Here is a 20,730-nt window from a genome sequence, read left to right on the forward strand (position 1 = left end):
AGCCCATTTTAGCATGTGCAAACTCCTGATTGCTCTCTGTCCAAACAAACACGTGTGTTTTCGAACCCGTGTTTGCTTACGGGTTCGCCACCATGTAAGCAGCCCCTTATCTCCAAGAAGATTTATGGGGGTGCCGGAAATTGGGACGAGAACGAAATCCAGACAAACCTCTAACTGCTGAGCAGAGCCACTTAGATCTCAGCCAGGTTCTGTCTAAATTTTCTTCCTCAGAAAGCCAATCTCCTTATTAAGAAAGCAAGACACACAGACACATCCTTGAGCTATACTCAGAATAATCTGGCTCTGGAACTTAGGGTAGCAAACACACGTGGCCAATTAGACATTCAGCCAGTCTGTGCAAGAACTAACACCTGCAGATTTAATCATTACTGCTTTATTGAAAAGAATTGCTTTAGAAAAGAATTCAGTTGATAGTAAAATAGTTTAGTAGGTACATTTTCATTCAAGACCAACGGAACACTCCACTCCCCCCACTCCAGCTAAAAAAATAAAGAAACGAAACTATGCTAACTAATATAAAGGGTAACATAGTCCATCTCACGTGTCTTGGGTCTTCAAAGACTGATGCTAGATGAAAACCTGTTGACTTCCATCAGTCCAAGGTAGGAAAAATAGTCCATTAAGGGAAAAGCACGTGTCTGCCCCTTTCTCAGGCAAACTCCATCTTCTTTCAACTCCTTACTCACCACCTTCTTCTTCCCAGAATGCTTCATAAGGAACACCCCCTCCTGGGTCTTGTTGTTCCGCCTAACTTTCTCATGGAGCTTCAGTTGTTATCATACTTTGTGGCAGAATTATTTTGACTACGAAAGTCTCTGCTCTCTACTCAGCTTAGCAACGAGATAACCAGAGAGCGAAGTTTTTCTGAAACAGCATGTAAAACTTTCCTACTACAGAACAGACTTTAAATCAAAATGGATGCTATTGGGACAATCTTAGGACTACATATCCCATTCTAATACACATAAAAATACAAATCATCACACCATGAACAGAAACAAAGGGCTAAAAGATATAACGCTGGGCCCCTCAGGTCGGAAGGTGTCCAACACGTTACTGAGGAAGAGCGGAGGACAAGGACAAGGAGCTCCAGAGCTAATGAAGTGATTAGGCCAAAGCTGAAAGGATGCTCAGCTGTGGACATGCCTGGAAGTTAAAGGAAAGTCCAATGCTGCAAAGAAGATTACTGCATAGGAACCTGGAATGTAAGATCTATGAACCTTGGTAAGCTGGACGTGGTCAAACAGGAGATGGCAAGAATAAACATTGACATCCTGGGCGTCACTGAACTGAAATGGACAGGAATGGGCAAATTCAATTCAGATGATTACCATATCCACTATTGTGGGCAAGAATCCTGTAGAAGAAATGGAGTAGCCCTCATAGTCAACAAAAGAGTGAGGAAAGCTGTATTGGGATATAATTTCAAAAATGATAGAAGTTTAAATCACACGACAGACCACAGCTATTTTGTTGAGTAACAACCATTGATATGATCATGCCCACAAGGAGACATGGCCTCTATTGGTCCCAGAGAGAGCTGGGTCTCTCACTTCAAAACTCAGGTTGAATCCACACCTTGGGGTGCTTATGTGTTCTGGCACAATTGGGTCCAAAGCAGCACTTACTCAGATCGCTAGGGGGATGGGGCATGCAGGGCTTGTTAGAAGTGTGGATCAAATTGAAATGGAAGCACCTATGGCAAGAGTTCAACAGGGCTATGGCCCTATGGTGAGGAAACCCTCTAGCTGGGCATAGACGCCCCCAAACTTCAACACACTTCACCAGTTGTAGACACTTGCTGGTCTACCTGAGCAGGAGCATGCATACCTAGTTAGTTAGTAGATATTATCAAGATAATTCCCTTCATGGATTGCAGCCTTGTCGTGGCAAAGGGGCTTGAGTAACTCAGAGAAGCTGTCTTCTCTCTTTGTTTCATTTGCTGACCCTCTTCCTATCCTTCTAAGTGACTACTCGGCGACCATCTCCAGCTTGGTAGTGGATTTTCTATTAGCGGTCTCCAAGCCAAAACTCCTTCCCCAATCCCCTCCTGTATAACCTCTCTAGTTCGTACCTTCTGGATTGCTTTCCTTCTGTTTGCTATAGTATGGCGCCAACTGTTACTGATGTACACATACTTTAATGCCAATAAAGGTTTAAGAAATAAATAAATAAACTCAGAGAAGCTATGGGCTATGCCGTGCAGTGCCACCCAAGACGGACAGGTCATAGTGGAGAGTTCTGACTAAACGCAATACACATGGAGTGAGAAATGGGAATGCCACTCCAGTATCTTTGCCAAGAATGCCCCATGATCAGAAATAAAAGGCTAAAAGATATGACGCTGGAAGATGGGCCCCTCAGATCGAAAGGCATCCAACATGCTGCTGAGGAAGAGCGGAGGACAAGTACAAGTAGCTCCAGACCTAATGAAGTGGTTGGGCCAAAGCCGAAAGGACGCTCAGCTGTGGACGTGCCTGGAAGTGAAACAAAAGTCCAATGCTGCAAAGAAAAATACTGCATAGGAACCTGGAATGTAAGATCTATGAACCTTGGTAAGCTGGATGTGGTCAAACAGGAGATGGCAAGAATAAACATTGATATCCTGGGCATCAGTGAACTAAAATGGACAGGAATTGATGAATTCAACTCAGAGTGGGAAAAGCTGTAATGGGATATAATCCCAAAAATGATGGAATGATTTAAATACGAATCCAAGGCAGACCTTTCAACATCACAATAATCCAAGTTTATGCACCAACCACCGATGCTGAAGAGGCTGAAATTGACCATTTCTATGAACATCTACAATTCCTTCTAGAACTGACACAAAAGAAAGATGTTCTTCTCATTCTAGGGGATTGGAATGCTAAAGTAGGGAATCAAGAGATGAAAGGAACAACAGGTAGGTTTGGCCTTGGAATTCAAAACAAAGCGGGGCAAAAGCTAATAGAGTTTTGTTAAGATAACAAGCTGGTCATCAGAAACACTGTTTTCCAATGACACATGGAAATCACCAGATGGGCAATACCGTAATCAGATTGATTATATTCTCTGCAGCCAAAGATGGAGAAGCTCTATACAGTCAGCAAAAACAAGACCTGAAGCTGATTGTGGCTCTGATCATCAGCTTCTCACAGCAAAATTCGAGCTTAAACTGAAGAGAGTAGGAAAAACCACTGGGCTACTCAGGTATAATCTAAACCAAGTCCCTTATGAATACACAGTGGAAGTGAAGAACAGATTTAAGGAACTCAATTTGGTGGACAGAGTGCCTGAAGAACTTTGGCTATAGGCTCGTAACATTGTACCGGAGGCAGCAACAAAAACCATCCCAAAGAAAAGGAAATGCAAGAAAGCAAAGTGGCTGTCCAACGAGGCCTTACAAATAGCAGAGAAGAGAAGGGAAACAAAATGCAAGGTAGATAGGGAAAGTTACAGAAAACTGAATGCAGACTTCCAAAGAATAGCAAGGAGAGACAAGAGGGCCTTCCTAAATGAACAATGCAAAGAAATCGAGGAAAATAACAGAAAAGGAAAAACCAGAGATCCGTTCAGGAGAATTGGAGATATTAAAGGAACATTTTGTGCAAAGATGAACATGATAAAGGACAAAATGTGAGGGACCTCACAGAAGCAGAAGACATCAAGAAGAGGTGGCAAGAATACACAGAGGAATTATACCCAAAAGATTTGGATATCCCGGGCAACCCAGATAGTGTGGTTGCTGACCTTGAACAAGACATCCTGGAGAGTGAAGTCAAATGCGCCTTAGAAAGCCTGGCTAACAACAAGGCCAGTGGAGGTAATGGCATTCCAGTGGAACTATTTAAAATCTTAAAAGATGACACTGTTATAGTGCTACATTCAATCTTCCAGCAAGTTTGGAAAACTCAACAGTGGCCAGAGGATTGGAAAAGATCAATCTACATACCAATCCCAAAGAAGGGCAGTGCCAAACAGTGCTCCAACTACTGTACAATTGCACTCATTTCACATGCTAGCAAGGTTATGCTCAAAATCCTCCAAGGTAGGCTTCAGCAGTATGTGGACCGAGAACTCCCAGAAGTACAAGCTGGATTTCGAAGGGGCAGAGGAACTAGAGACCAAATTGCTAACATGCGCTGGATTATGAAGAAAGTCAGAGAGTTCCAGAATAACATCTACTTCTGCATTTTGACTATGCAAAAGCCTTTTACTGTGTGGACCACAGCAAAATATGGCAAGTCCTTAAAGAAATGGGAGTGCCTGAATACCTTATCTATCTCCTGAGAAACCTATACATGGGGCAGGAAGCAACAGTTAGAACTGGATATGGAAACACTGATTGGTTCAAAATTTGGAAAGGATAATGACAAGGCTATATATGGTCCCCCTGCTCATCATCCCACCTTCTGCCAGGAGTGGCTAATCCACCGCAAGCTCCAGAGTGATAGGAAGGGATCATGGAGCCCATGGCAGAGGCAGAATTGTGAGTGGTCAGTCTGGCCCCAGGGGGCAGAACCCTCATGTGGAGCGATATTCTTATTTGTATATGAATACAAATACCCCCATCTCTAGTATAAAGTATTCAGATGTGATTTGCCATTCCCTTCATCCAGGAGCATTCTGGGTCTCTGCAGCTTTCCCACTGGCTGGCTCTTCTCCTGCATGGTGGGAAATCAAATTCCCAACCTCTGGCTCTGCAGCCAGATATTTGACTCACTAAACCATCCAGCCTGCTGTGGCTACCATTTGTTGTTGTTTAGTCATTCAGTTGTGTCTGACTCTATTGCTGCAGTAATGCAAAGTATTTGAAAATAGTCTGGTCTTAAATGGGCAATGCCTAAGTGCTGTTAGGGTTATAAAAGACCTGCTCCTCATCAATTGATTGTTGTTTAGTTGTTAAGTTGCATCCGACTTTTCATGACTGCATGGACCAGAGCACACCAGGCCCTCCTGTCTTCCACTGCCTCCTGGAGTTGGGTCAAATTCATGTTGGTCACTTTGATGACACTGTCCAACCATCTCATCCTCTTTCATCCCCTTCTCCTCTTGCCCTCACACTTTCCTAACATCAGGGTCTTTTCCAGGGAGTCTTCTCTTCTCATGAGATGGCCAAAGTATTAGAGCCTCAGCTTCAGGATCTGTCCTTCCAGTGAGCACTCAGGGTTGATTTCCTTCAGAACAGATAGGTTTGTTCTCCTTGCAGTCCAGGGGACTCTCAAGAGCCTCCTCCAGCACCACAGTTCAAAAGCATCAATTCTTCGGCAGTCAGCTTTCTTTATGGTCCAGCTCTCACTTCCGTACATCACTACAGGGAAAACCATAGCTTTGACTATTTGGACTTTTGTTGGCAAGGTGATGTCTCTGCTTTTTAAGATGCTGTCGAGGTTTGTCATCACTTTCCTCCCAAGAAGCAGGCATCTTTTAATTTCGGGGCTGCTGTCTCCATCTGCAGTGATCATGGAGCACAAGAAAGTCAAATCTGTCACTGCCTCCATCTCTTCCTCTTCTATTTGCCAGGAGGTGATGGAACCAGTGACCATGATCTAAACCTCAGGAAAGAAGAACTGCTCTTAAGTCACCCAGACTTGGTAAAATGCCCTAAATGTTTCAGAAAAGTATATAACTCCTTCATCACAGATGAGTAATAAAGGGATTTTTTATTCTGAACTTTTAAAAACAAAATAGCCAAACCAAAACATGATTAGACCATGTCTAATCAAGCAGAATTTCTAACAGACACTAGAATCTCTCAGAGAGAACATGGGAATGCTGACTAGAGATCTCTGTGTTGCTGTTCCTGAGTTCCTCCAAGAAATAAGGAATTACAAATAATGTATGTGGGTCTTCCTTCAATATTAGGAAGTGGCATGTAAAAAAGAGAAGTTGTTTCTTAGGACTGACCTGTGAATTACAGATATGTCCATCATTAGAAGACAAAATTCCTTATCTGCAAATAGCACACAATTGTTACAGCAGGTCCTTTTGAGATAAAAGATACTCTCTCCTACATGAATCTTAACAAAGTAGGGACTATCCAGTGGATTGGCAATTAGCACAACCCCCCCCCAAAAAAAAACAATCGAAAAACGTCCAACTTTCAAATTTGGTCAGACTTTACTACAAATCCCAGAATGCCTCAGCCAGTATAATCACATAAAAATTAGTAACATTTCCAAACTCTGCTTTTGGTGCCTGACTGGCTATTCACAATAGAGCTTTTAATGGAGGGGTGCTGAATACATTGATATATCATTGTGCTATTAAATTTAATGGCCAGAACCCTGTTACTTATGGATGCTAGCATAAGTCAAACAACATACACAGCAGCAGCAAATTGCTACTAGTTAAGATGTAGGTGCCAGTATTCATCATTGCATACCAGTCACATTATGAAGAATACTTCTTAACTGATGGCAATTTGCTGCTGAGATTTATGATGTTCATCTTACTCTGGTGTATGTAAGTAGTGGGATTCTATCCCTTTTAATTCAATGTATGCTTTTAATTTTATAATTTTAACATGATAGCTTTTTGTGGTTTTATCTGTACCTGTTTCAATTTTAAGTCTTTAGTTTTGGTTGAGAGAAAGGCAGGATATAATTCAAAGGATGGAAGAAAGGAATGGTATCTACCCTAGTTATGCAGATATTATTATTATTTCCATAAAAAGGACCATCTCTTTTCCTATTCCTATTTCCTATTTGAGCTTACATCAGTATAATCTAAGTTCCTTGGTTCTACCTAGAAATGCCTCTGTGATAGTTCCAGCTGTGAGTCAATTTTTGCCACTCTTTGGCATGCCTTAAACTGCAAAACAACACACGAACCGGAAACAGAGTTATTTATATCTCCCCCAGTATGACATATATTGTCCATCTTAAACCTGGTTTCCTGGATTTTTTTAAAAACCCAGGAAACAAAAAAATACCAAACCAGAAAACCAAACCCGAAAAAGAAAAACAGCTCTGAAGGCATTATTGCTGAATAAATAACCCAAATAGCAAAGCCCAGCCAAACCCTGTAGCTTAAATTGTTAACTCCTTTGAGAAGTGCATCACAGATTGTAACTCGTGGAGGAGGATCGACCACTTTGCATGGAGATCAGGTTCAGTCCCTGATATGTCCAGGTGCATAAAATTGAAAAAAGACCACTCTCTAAAACCCCCGAAAATTGGTGCTGATTAGAATACTGAACCAAGTGGACTCTTTATTTATTCATATCAGAGTACTGTGCAATTCAAAATTGTAAGTGTGTATGAAATACAGGAAAAATTAAAAACAAATTAAAATGTTAAGATAAACTTTTTTAGACCAGAAGTGGGCATACTTTAATAGCATTATCTCAGTTAATTTGTTAGATCTTCTTTTGTGCATGTGGTATGGCACAAATTACATGCACCCAAGTGCTACCTTTGTTGAATTTCTCCACAGTCACAGAACATTTATCATGTTATCGCATTTTACTGGATTATTATTTGATCTTCACTTTGAAGTCTAAGACTCTAAGTGACTTCCAGATGGCCCAGTTAGGGTCTGCTTTCACTGTGGGTAAGGTACATTTCTTAGAGATCCACACCACTAATGTAAAATGCAAACATTACAATAGTTGTGGCCACAGCTTAAAGTCGCCGGATCATTAAACAGCTCAATACACATTGCTGCATCTCATCCTGGTGGGAGACACTCTTCAGCATTCAGCAAGTTGTTCTGTTTTTATTCTCCACAGGTTTAGCCTAGTGTCTTCTAGTTTAATCTTTAGACCTTGAAATGTGTGCAGAAAACGTTTCCTCAATTTTAATCATCATCTAGGGATTGGTGTCCATGAAGTGGATGGATTTATTGCTATATTACCTTTCAGAAGTGTTACATTAAATGGACTGATAGTACTGTGCAGCTGGCTATGTTCTTAGGATGCATCAGCTGCTTTGTAACCCAGTACTGTAAGTACCATGCAAGGAAGGTGCAGTCTTCATAGCCCTCTAGGCACTATTTGACACTTTAGGGAGCTGCTATTCTTCTCTTGGTCTCCAGGCCCAAAGACTAAACTCAGGATGAGTGCTGATGGAAGAGAAAGTATGGTTTGATTGTGTAAAGTGGTTTTAACACTTAGGCTACCATCTGCAGCTGCATCCATTCCCGGCTAAACAGTTTAATTAAGTGCTGTCAGGTTGCATCCAATATATGATCATCCTAATACAGTTTTCAAGGTATGTGAGATAGTTAAGTAGTGACTTTATCAGTTCCACACACACACAGTGAGTTTCCATGGTCAAGAAGGGATTTGAAATGAGATCTCCTGTGTATTAGTCCATCACTTTATCCAATCTGGGAGCTTTTTGTGGGGAATTAATGGGTGAGGTAAAATATGTTAAATGAATGGATGAACAAATATCAGCTCATATAGAAACCCTACATGATGTCAAGAACTGGTCTGAGGCATTTTGGTGTCTGGTGGACAAGTCTAATATACACTCTATCGATCTCAGTGCCATGAGTAATACATATACATAATATAAGCAATCTACAAGAAAATTATACTGTACAAATCACATTGGAATGAGTGGAAGTTATGTAAGAGAGCAAGAGTGGATTTGTAGAGTCACAGTTCCAATAGTGACAAGTGTGGTAACAGCATCTAAAGAAATGGCTGGACTTCTATGAGCCTCCCTAAGGTTTGGATCTGTCTCAAACTTCTGATCAATTAGTGACAGTTCTCAGAATAGTAGTGAGCAGAGGCAGTGCTTTCTCAAGAAATGTGCATTGATGTGTCCATGTTTTCAACGAATATCATTTGGAATTGATATGATGTCTAATTTCCTTGCTTTGTGGAGTATAGCTTCAACCATAATTTTTCTTTATCCCAAAATGTTTTTCTCTCTCTTGCTTTTTCACTCTCTTCAATGTGTAGCCTGCATAATTAAATTGTAAACCTCCCAGAGAGTGCTTGAAGTGCTATGGGGCGGTATATAAGCAGCACACTTTGCTTTTGCTTTTTGCTTTTTTCAGAAACTGTTCTAGCTTTTTGAATCAGAGAAACACATAGATATCCATGTGGGGAAAAGAACATCTGTCTTTATTGAATAGCTTAATGCAAGAATGTCTTTCACAGCTTTTTGAAAAGCCCACTCTATAAACATAAACAGGAAACAGCGACATAACACATTGAGCTCAATTTATAGAAGGAACCAACTTTTCCAATTCTAGCTGGATTTCTAAGGAAACCACATCTACCCATAAAGGATTTAAGCCTTTCTTTTTAAAAGACAACTCCTCCATAATACAGGAAGTTACTCATCACTCCCCAGAAGTGTTTGTACACTAGTCAAAAAAATCGTTTTGCTCTCCCATCCTGGCATAATGAGGCGAGACACCAGTGATGAGGTATACTAGGGCCACACTTTATTAGCATTACATTATTAACCTCAAGTCCAAACCAAAAGAGGGGCTTGTCAAAGTGCAGAATCAGATTTGTAGTGGAGGTCTCACAGGACTCCTTCGTGAAAATGGGTGAGTCCCATGCTTTGAGATAGCACAGTCCTGAAGAGAGTGTGGCCCTGGCTGGCCATAATCTGATCACCTCCAGGCCTCGAGGCCCCTGTCTATTGTTGGCCATTGGCACATGGGTTGCCCCAGAGCATTCTGCCTCCCTGCATTACAATCTCATGATCCACAGCACTGAGAGTTCTGATTGATTGATTGATTGATTGATTGATTGATTGATTGATTGATTGATTGATTGATTGATTGATTGATTGATTGATTGATTGATTGTATTTATACCCCACCTATCTAGTCATTTCGACCACTCTAGGCAGCTTACAACATAAAGCATAACAAGTTCAAGAAAAATTTATAACAATTAATTAATTAAATGATTCTGCATCCTCACCCACTCCCTTCTGATCCAAAATTATATCAAGCAAAATACAAATGCAAAATACATCTATGCTTTGTAGACAGAGTACCCTGAAAAACCTATTTCCAACTCAGAAACTGTCCTGTTTAACTTACATTGGATCCATTCATAGCTCAACAATTTTACAAAATGTATTGCATCTAATCCATTTATTCTGCAAATGACTAAATAACAGGATGCATAACCCACTGTGAAACTAGTTGCATGATCAAATGTACAATTGCTTGCATAGCCATATAATCCAGCACAATGCTGCTAGTTCTGGTGAACTATAATCTCCCCTGTGCTCCATGGGAAACTCACCGATCCATCTTCATTCCAAACTACCCACCAGTGTGACCTATGACAAACACCACCAAAAATAAACAGCCCTGAGCCCTCTGCCTGTGTGGGATAGGCAAAAAACCCCTGCTCTCAATACCCAATTTGAAAGTGTGTCAGAAATTCTTATCTAGCCCCCATGGCGACCAGTAAAACTCACACTAGTACTCAAGGTTGGTGGGTGGGTTGCAAGCCTCAAAAGAGGCCAAAAACAAGGTGCTCCTTCCCCCTTCCTTCAGGATTGTGGACACATAATTAACGCATCTCACATTATTCCGAGGCAGGTGGGCAAAGTGTGGGTGCTCAGTGAAGCAAGTCTGCCAGCAGAGCTTGTCATTGCCCTCCCACCCTGAAATAATGAGGCAAGACACAGGTGATGGGGTAAACTAGGGCCACACTTTATTAGCATTAAACACATTAGTAACCTCAAGTCCAAACTGAAAAAGGGACCTGCTGTAGTGCAGAATCAATGTGGAGCAGGGGTGTCAAACTCAAATTCATCGGGAGCTGCATCAGCAGTTTGGTCCCCATCAAAGGGCCGGTTGTATCTGAAGGTTAACTTGAGCCATTTTTAAAATGAATTTACAGTGGTGCCTCGCACAATGGGCGCCTCGTAGAGCGATGAATTCGCTCTACGAGGCCGTTTTTGCAATCGCAAATGCGATCGCAAAACGGTGCCCGTATAGGCGGGAAATCACAGAACGAAGGTCGGTAGGCTGCTCGCTTACCAACCTTCGCTTTGTGACCCGACAATCAGCTGTTCCGTGGCTTCAAAATGGCCGCCGGAACAGCCGAAAGGGGCCGGGGCGCAGCGTTTTCGCGCCCTTGGTAAGCAAGGGGAGCGTGCGAAAACGCTGCGGAAGCCCCGAAATGGCTGTGCGCAACCATTTCGGGGCTTCCGGCAACGTTTTGCGCGCTCCCCTTGCTTACCAAGGGCGCGAAAACGCTGCGCCCCAGCCCCTTTCGGCTGTTCCAGCGGCCATTTCGGACCCGCCGGACAGCTGATGGCAGCCATTTTGGTGCCCTCGTTGTGGGAGGGGAGGGCGCGAAAATGGCTGCCGGCCCCTGGGAAACATCGCACAACGGTGAGTATTCTATGGCATCGGAACACATTAAACGCTGTTTTATGTGTTCCAATGCCTTCTTGTGTTCCGTAGTGCAATGTTTCCCACAGCGAAGGTTAATCCGGAACGGATTAACCTCGCTGTGCGGGGCACCACTGTACTCCGTGCAGGCACTGAGTAAATTCATTGAAAAAAAAAAGGGGGAGGCTGCAAGGCTGGCGGCGGCTCCGTGGGCCATCAGACGAGGTCTGGTGGGCCGGATTTGGCCCGCGGGCCTTGTGTTTGACACCCCTGAATTGTGGAGGTCTCACAGGACCCCTTCACAAAAATGGACAACTCTCATGCCCTGAGGTATTGCAGTCCTGAACACAGCACAGACCCAGCAGGCCATGATCTGTCCACTCCCCAGGCCTTGAGCCCGCTGTCTATTGATGGCCATTGACCTGTGGGTAGGCCCAACACATCCTGCTCCCCCCCTCCCTGGTAAGCTCATGATCCATAGTGCTGAGAGTTTGGGTGATCTATAACCTCCCCTGTGCTCTATAGGAAACTCATTGATCCATCTTCATTCTGTACTACCTGCCATGGCAAAGAGACTAACCTAGCTACAGTGGAGTCTCAACCTACGAACTGCCCAACTTACGGACTTCTCGACATACAAACAGCTCCAGCCGCAAAATTTCGGATCGACTTGCGGCCGGAGCTTCGACATACGGACCAAAAAGGCAGGGGGAAATGGCAGGAAATTCAAACCGTTGGTGGCGAAGAGGCTGCTTCTTTAGCTCTTTTGCCCCAACGGTTTGGAAAAGGGAGGCTCAGTCCCTTGGAAACCACCAGGGATGCCCCTTTTCAGAGACAGAGGATGAGAGATCAAAGATGCCAGGGGAAGGAGGGAGGGAGATCTGTAAGCAAGTGGCAATCGGAGTTGGAATAGAAGCGGTTGTCAATGCAGCTCCTTTAGAATCTGTACTGTAGCTGGAAGCCTGGAAAGATGCATCCAGCAGCCTGGCGAGAGTGTGGCTGGAGGAGAAAGTCCAGGGAAATACCGTGCACGGGAATCTCTTATCCAGCCCCTCTGAGCCAGAGCGGTGGTGCTGGAGAGACCTGTGCAGCAGTAACCGATGCTGGCCACCCCTCACCCCTGCTGATGGCTGTAGGCACGCTGGGGTGTGTGTGGCCGCCGCAGGAGTAGCAACGGAGAAGCTGCAAAGCTGCCCAGTGGGGGGAGAAGCCCTGGTCAGCTCCCGCCTTTCTCCCCCCCCGCCGCCCGGCTTCTCCGCTGCTGAAACCACCATTGGGGCAACCCTTTGGGAGAAGCCGGGTGGCGGGGATGAAAGGCAGGAGCCTTGCCCTGGCAGCGGGGGTTAGAATCCGGGAGGCCTCCTGGCAGCGGCAGTGCAGGTAAGGTTCTGCTTTTTGTTTTTTTAAAACTTTTTTTTTGGTCTTATGCAGGGTGGGATTGGGCTGGTGGGGTTATGTTTGTGGGTTTGTTTGTTTTTTGCAGCCCCAGGGGCTTGCAGTGTTTTAGTTTGGGGGGGGGGTTCCTGTGGATCTGTGCTGGATATGATGCATGCATGCACTGGGCAGAAAAATTGGCTTTTGATGCTTGCTGATGTTTGAATCAAGCAAAATGTGGTTTAAGACTCCAAAATGTTTTTTTCCTTTGAATCAGAAAATTTTCTGTGTGGGTCTGTGCTGCAAAGACTGGGCTAAGATGTGAGTTCCAAAGTCCTGCCTGTCTGTCTTTTTGCTGAAGAATTCTGTGGGTCAAGAATTCTGGCTTGCAAAGACTGGGCTTAGATGTGAGTTCCGGAGTCCTGCCTGTCTGTCTTTTTGCTGAAGAATTCTGTGGGTCAGAATGCTGGCTTGCAAAGACTGGGCTAAGATGTGAGTTCCAGACTCCTGTCTCTGTGTTAAACATGCTTTAAAATTGGCTTCGTTGAAAAAACAATTTCAAAAGTGCTTTTAAAACTGTTCCCTGCCTCCCCCTCCTTTCCTGAACTTTTCTTGACCTAAGAAAAAAAGAAAAATATCCCCCTCTAGTGGTAGAATGCAGAATAGCAGCTTCCCATTAGTTTCTATGGAACGGAAAACAGCAGATACGGATTAAATGGTTTTTAATGCATTCCTATGGGAAATGCAGATTTGACCTACAGACTTTTCGACTTGCGGACCGCCTTCCAATACGGATTAATTCCATAAGTCGAGACCCCACTGTATGTCCAATGCCTGCCACTAATCCAGTCACCTTAGCATGCAGGCCCCTCTGCAAATCTTGTAAAAATATTTCCATACCCAAATCAGACAGATGTACCCCATCAGCCCTAAGCAGCTCAGGCCTATCCAATCAGATATCTGGGAGACAAAACCCATAGAAACCACCCTGCATACCTCCCTATTCATACTCCATCACACCCAGTTAATATACTGTGGGGGACACTCCACTCTCCACACCTGTTGCAGTATTACAGTGAACAATAAGTATTACAGTGGACCAATGAGACCATCTGTCTCGTTAACAGATGCTCATCGTTCCAGAAAGACAAGTCATGAAAGATATCGATTATTAGAGACTTGACGTTCCACTTGGCCAAGACATTACCACCCAGATGTACAAACGATATATTGGGGGGCAAGCACAGACTACCACAGAACACCATTCCCATCCATTCAAGACCAAGACCAGCTTGTCTCGAATGGATGGGAACTCCATCCCCTCCATTTGAGACAAGCTGATGCTCCCAAACCCAAATTGCGACCCCAGGTCGTTCTGTCCATATAACAGGCTGCTCAGTAGATGAAGCCATCCAGTAGATGAATCAGCATGATATGCAGCCACCCCCTGATGCCAACCAGACCTGCAAACCGAAACAGAAACATATCCAGCAATCAGCCTAGACTTGTGTGAGTGCACGGATATACAGGCGATATTTACTCAATGGCCCATCATTTTTATATCTTCTGAATCATAACCTAAGGCTGTAGCACTCAAGGTTGCACCTATACGAAAGGAGTGTGTCCCAAAATGACAGCCTTGAACTCCCACTTGCTGGAGAGCTAAATCCGTCAGCTGCCAGAATTGGTCGATGGAAGGCCAAAGAAATAACTGCCCCCTTTCCACCCTGATCTGTCTTGGATCTCTGTATGTGTAGGTAAACTACATTTCTAACTAATTTAACATCTTTGCTCTGCAGTGCTGCCTGCACAACATCCTCTTTATCTACGGCTACAATTTCACTGACCCTAAAGCTTCAGAGAATGCCTAGAATAGCACAACTTCGTAACTGTCCCTGCAAACGCTCCCCCATAAATGGTTACTCCTCACTAGGATCGCGGGGGAGATAGGTGAACTGCTATCTGGAGCTCTGACTCTGTCCTTGCTCCAGCCGTCTATCATTTTCCAGATGCAAAGATCTTATATATTGTGGGGATTCTGCCATGTGCCTTGTGCTGCCTGTCACATAGCCAGTAAGAAACTGTAATAGCCTGTGTAAGGTGTATGTGCGTGCTATCACTAGGCAGATTATACTCGGCACCCTATGGGCTGTTGCGTTATGTTATGTAACGAGTTAACTCAATAAAAGGAGGTGCTGGGCATTGTCATGTAGACTCCTCTGCTGACTACCCCAAGCATGCTTTGTATTTAAATACTCGACTGCAGTCTCTTATTTCCTTCAGACATCTCTCCCTTTATTTACCTTTGCCGGAGACGGACTCCAACAAGTGGTGCTCCATGTGAGGCCTGCGAAAACACCGCCCATATCTCCAAGGAGACGTTCGTGGGGTTCCGGAGAATGGGATGGATCCGAAAGACAGACAAACCACAATACTGCTGAGTAGAGCCCAGGGGATCTCAGCCGGGTCTTTTCTATTCCTTCTTCTCCAAAAACCACACTCCTTTAATAAGCCAAATAGCCAACACAGACATAACCATGAGATATTCTCAGATTAATCTGGGCTCTAGAAATCTTTGGTAGCGAATATGTAAGGCCAATTAATATTCCTCAGCTAGTCTGAACAAGAAACAATGCTTCTAGATAGAAATCAATCATTACTGTTTTATTAATAAAAGTTGTTAAAGTAAAGAAACCAAATGTTTAATTGGTACATTTTCAATACAAGGCACAGATAATTCCTCCCCCACTCCAGCTAGAAAAATAAAGAAATGAAACTATGCTAACTAATATAAAGGGTAACATAGTCCATCTCACGTGCCCTGGGTTCACAAGCTGTTGTAGATGCAATCCAGGTGTTTCCCCTCAGTCCATGGCAGAGGAAACTATTTGTAATCCATGATGGAACACACACTACTTTCTCTCCTCCATCGCTTCTTCCTCCCAGAGTTCCCAAGGGCCAGAAACTTCTGGACAGGTCACGCCCCATATTCCCACGAGAGCTACAGAAATGCTTTGGCTACCAAGAATGTTTCTCCTTAGCAACTAGATAAGAGATAGCCGCTGTGGCTCATCTTAGAAACTACACAGAAATCCTAATTTAAAATGGATTCTATTGAGACAGGCTTATCCATAAAAACACATCTCATCACATGCCCCCCCGTGATTACAAATAAAATTCAGAGAAGTTAATCTGATCTAATTTTTCGTAATCAAGTATAAGTAACTAAAAAGTAATTCAAAGTAACTAACTGGTTATATATCAAAATTCAACTACAAAGCAAATACGATAATACTGAAACATAGCACACTGTTGAATACATTGTTTCAACGTTCAGGTTCATAAGAATCTTCACCGTACATTCTAGAAAGACCATCTGCCACAACATTCAATTTTCCAGGAATGTGTTGAACTTCAAAATCAAAGTCTTGCAATGCTAAATTCCATCTCAACAATTTTTGGTTGTGAGACTTCATCTTCTGCAACCAAACTAGAGCTTTGTGATCTGTTTGAAGAGTAAATTTACACCCCCATAGATAAGGCCGTAGTAAATTTAGAGACCAAAATATAGAAAGAGCCTCTTTTTCAGGTACTGCGTAATTTCTCTCTCTCTCCAAGAGTTTTCTAGAGAATTAGGAAATAGGGTAGAGATTCCCAACTTCTCCTTGCTGTAACAAAACGGCTCCAAGTCCTAATTCAGAGGCATCTGTTTGTAGAACGAATGGTTTGTCGAAATCTGGGGACTTCAATATGGGTGCATTCACAATCTTAGCTTTTAAAGCATCAAAGGCACCTTGACACTCTGGAGTCCATTTCACCTTGACAGGCTGTCTCTTCTTAGTAAGCTCTGTCAGAGGTGAAGCCAAATGACTAAAATCAGGAATGAATTTTCTATAGTAGCCAACTAGGCCCAAAAACGAGCGTACCTGTTTCTTAGTTTTAGGAATAGGCCAATCATTAATAGCTTGTACTTTGGCTTGCAGAGTCTGAATTTCTCCTTGCCCAATCAAATGACCTAAGTACATGATTTTCCCTTGCATCCATTGACATTTGCTGGCTTTGACTGTCAGCCCTGCTTGCTGAAGTCTGGACAAAACAGTTTCAATGTGAGACATGTGAGAATCAAAATCAGAACTGAAAATAGCAACATCATCAAGATAAGCACTTGCAAAAGGTAAACCTTGTAAAAGTTTGTCTATCATCCTTTGAAATGAAGCACCAGCGTTCTTCAAACCAAATGGCAATCGTCGGAAACGAAAAGTTCCCACGTGCGTGATGAAAGCGGTCTTATCTCGTGAATCTTCGGCCAAATCTAACTGCCAATACGCATTCTTTAGATCGAGAATGCTGATAAACTTAGCTTTAGCAAGATGTTCAATTAAATCATCCATTCTAGGTAATGGGTAAGGATCTGGAACTGTAACACTGTTTAACTTTCTGTAATCAACACAAAATCTTACTTCCTCAAGAATTTCACCCATAGCATTTCGTTTTGGCACCAGAACCACCGGAGAAGCCCAAGGGGAGAATGACAGTTCAATCACCCCCAAAGATAACATCTTTTGTATCTCTTGTTCAATTTGGGTAGCATGATTTCCAATTGCTCTATATGGGCTAGACCGTATGGGCTGGGTATTGTTCTCAGTAGTTATCACATGACTGACCAAATTGGTGTAACCCGGTTTATCTGAGAACACATCTTGGTGTTGTTCTAAGATCTGGAACAACCTTTCCTTCTGATCAACGGTACCTGTTAAAACAAGATTGTCAGACCAAGTACCTGCATCTTGCAATTCAGACAACATATCAATGGGTTCATTTGCAGCATGAAAATATTCAGCATGATATTGAAAAACCATTGCAGATCTATCCTTGTAAAGTTTCAATCTATTGACATGATAAAGAATAGGTTTCTTGTTAGTACCCAACATTTTGACAAGACAGTTGACATTTCCCATTTTTTGAACAATTTCTCCTGGACCTTCCCAGACAACTTCTAACTTAGAAGGTCTGAGTGGGTTCAGAACCAGTACCAAATCACCCACAGAAAATTCCCTGTGTCTGGATCTCTTGTCGTGGTAGAACTTCTGGCTGGCTTGGGCGTCCATCAAGTTGTCTCTGGCCAACTCCTGGACAGCTAAGAGTTTCTCTTGAAGATTTCTGATGAAATCAGCAACTGGGGCAGTACTACTTTTAACCACGCCCTCCCATTCGGATTTTAGGAGGTCCAATGGTCCTTGTAGATTTCTTCCGAAGACCACCTCACTTGGGGAAAAACCACCGAGTGAAGAATGTGCTGAACTACGGTAGGCAAACAAAGGAAAAGGCAAGAGTTCATCCCACATGTTTCCATAGACTTGGGTCAACGTTTTAATCTTCCAAAGCAAAGTTTGTTGACCTCTCTCCACCATACCATGAGATTGAGGATGATGGGACGTGCTGAAACTGAGGGTTATTCCACTTATCTCGCAGATCTTATGCATGAGTTCACTTGTGAAAGCTCCTGCTTGATCACAAGTGATTTTGGATGGTACACCAATACGTGAACACAAGTCCACGATGATTCTAGCTATGGTGGTAGCTGTAAGGTTGCTAATAGCATAAGCTTCTATCCATCTGCTAGCGGAGCAGATGAAAGTAATGATGTACTTCTTCTTGGTTTTAGTAGGAACGAATGGTCCTAGCACATCCATTTGCAAATACTTGAACACTTGGTCGGGAACTTCCATAACTTGCATCTCGGCCTTTACCTTGTCAGTTTGATGGCCTGTTCGTTGGCAAAAGTCACAGGAACTGACATAGTCCTTTACAGTTTTAGAAACACCAGGCCAGTAAAAATGTTGAGAAATTCTCTTGAGGGTTTTTTGTATTCCTTGGTGCCCACTGGAAGGATGGTCATGAGCCATTTCTAGAATTCTTAGTCTATACTCAGAAGGCACCACTAACTGTTGAATAGGTTGGGCATCCATATTGGACTTGGGGTAGTACTCTCGATACAACAGCCCATTTTCACCCCATAAAAAGCTAACTTGCTGCTGTGCAGGACATTCAGCATAGTTGTCTGCTTGTGACCTCAAAGAAGCTAGAGAGGGATCATTAAGTTGCTTCAGTCTAAAGTCCTCTGATCCCTTTGGTATCACCTCCTCTATTGTAGTTTCAGTTTTAGCTGCATTATCAGGTTCGGTCACAAGAGGCTGCTGTTGGGTACGGTCTCCATCTGAGCTATCCTCAGTGGATTCCTGCTCCCGTTCAGGATCATGCATCTCCCTACTTTGAGAACCTGTGACTACCTGCATCGAAGCTGCATTTTGACTTTGCCTGTGATCCAAAAAGGCAAGATCATTTCCAAGCAGAAAATCAGGTTTTCCCTCATGGGTTAGGATATGTTTTGCAGCTGACCAGGACTTGTAAGTAATTTTTACATATGCCAAAGGAACAAACTTCTGCTCAGTCTCTATAGACCCATAAGTTTTTATTGGACACCTCAGATTGTTCAGAATCAAGGTGGGGTCTAGAAACTGTTGACTTATCGAAGAAATGTCGGCACCCGAATCACGAAAAGCGCTCAAAACCATATCGCCTGTTGGTGTGTGCACGAAGACTACCTCAGTGAACGAGCGGGTCGCCCAGTCCCTCTGTGCATCTGGCACTATGCATTCAGGGTCCATAACAGAAAACCTCTCTCCTGATGCAGTCTCTTTTACAATTTCTGAGGAAATTGAAGCAATTTGTAAGTCCAAAATTCTAGGCACATAGTGATTTACTTTGGCCTGCGTTCCACTGGCTTGAGAAGGGGTTACAGATGTGCTAACTCCCTCTGGATTCTGTGGAGGCCTAATGCTTGACTGGTTAGGCACAGAAGTTGCAGTACTGGTGGCTGGCGCTTGTATAGTTCCCACTGGCTCAGAACTAACATACGCCATCTTGGGAGTGTGATGAGATGGGTTTTTGAGTTAAAATCTTTTAAAGGCATATGGGTTTTGTAATTAAGAAATAAGCCAGAGAGGTTCCATCTTGTTTCTTTGTATAAAGTATCTTTGCTATGCTGACAAGTTGTTTTCTAGGCGAGCAGAGAGAATGTTATTCTGAGAGCCTGAGAAAGGACTCTGTGTGATTAGATAGATGGGAATTGTTGTGACTCTTTGATAAACCACCGTAACCCAAATAACATCTGGTGCGTATGAGAAAGAAGTCATGTGGTGCAACAGGACTGTTTGCCTAGTAACGAACTCTGATTGGATGACATCGTGGGAAGGTGCGATGAGCCCTTGCCAGTTCCTCTTGAAAAAGGAACTTTTTCACTAGGGACATTGTCTTTCAAGACCGATCCTTCAGTCATTCGTGACACATGGACTAACCTTTATTATACTGGATTACCTATAGATTTATGTGCTTTTTCCTAAGGACTATGCATGGACTATTTTCTATGGACTGTTACCTATGGAATATTCTTTATGGACTTCTTTTCTTAGAATACTCCATATGGACTATGCTCTTGTAATTTTGTAAGGACTATGGTATATTTACTGCATTTTTCTTTTCTAAGGACTATGGGACATATAAGGGATTTTTACTTTTGTTAAGGGATTTTTATTCTATAGTATCACTGAGGACTATAGCCTTTTTATGACCTACATGGATTATTTTGTTTTTACTAATGATTTCCTAGACTGGAACTGTTTTTATTCGTTTTAATGGATTTTTGTGTTTTTAATAAGGTTTTTGAACTCTTTTATATTTTTCATGTTTTCTTTGCCTCACTACATCTTTGTAACTAAGCAGCACAATGCTAGTTTATTTGTTTTGGGTTAATTTGGCTTTGATACCTAGTAACATGCTTATTCTTTAATAAAATAAAGATTATAAAACTCATTTGGTTTCCTGAACAGTACACTTGTCATAGGGTCATCTGAGAGTGCTGCCTCGGCCTAGCTTACTTAGAGTCCTGTCAGTGGTGCAAGTTAAGTCTAAGGACTACAAAGCCCACTTGACCTTTTCACAATAATATCTGAGAGTATCAGGGTG

Source organism: Pogona vitticeps, chromosome 9 (assembly GCF_051106095.1).
Source record: "Pogona vitticeps strain Pit_001003342236 chromosome 9, PviZW2.1, whole genome shotgun sequence".
Taxonomy (NCBI): domain Eukaryota; kingdom Metazoa; phylum Chordata; class Lepidosauria; order Squamata; family Agamidae; genus Pogona; species Pogona vitticeps.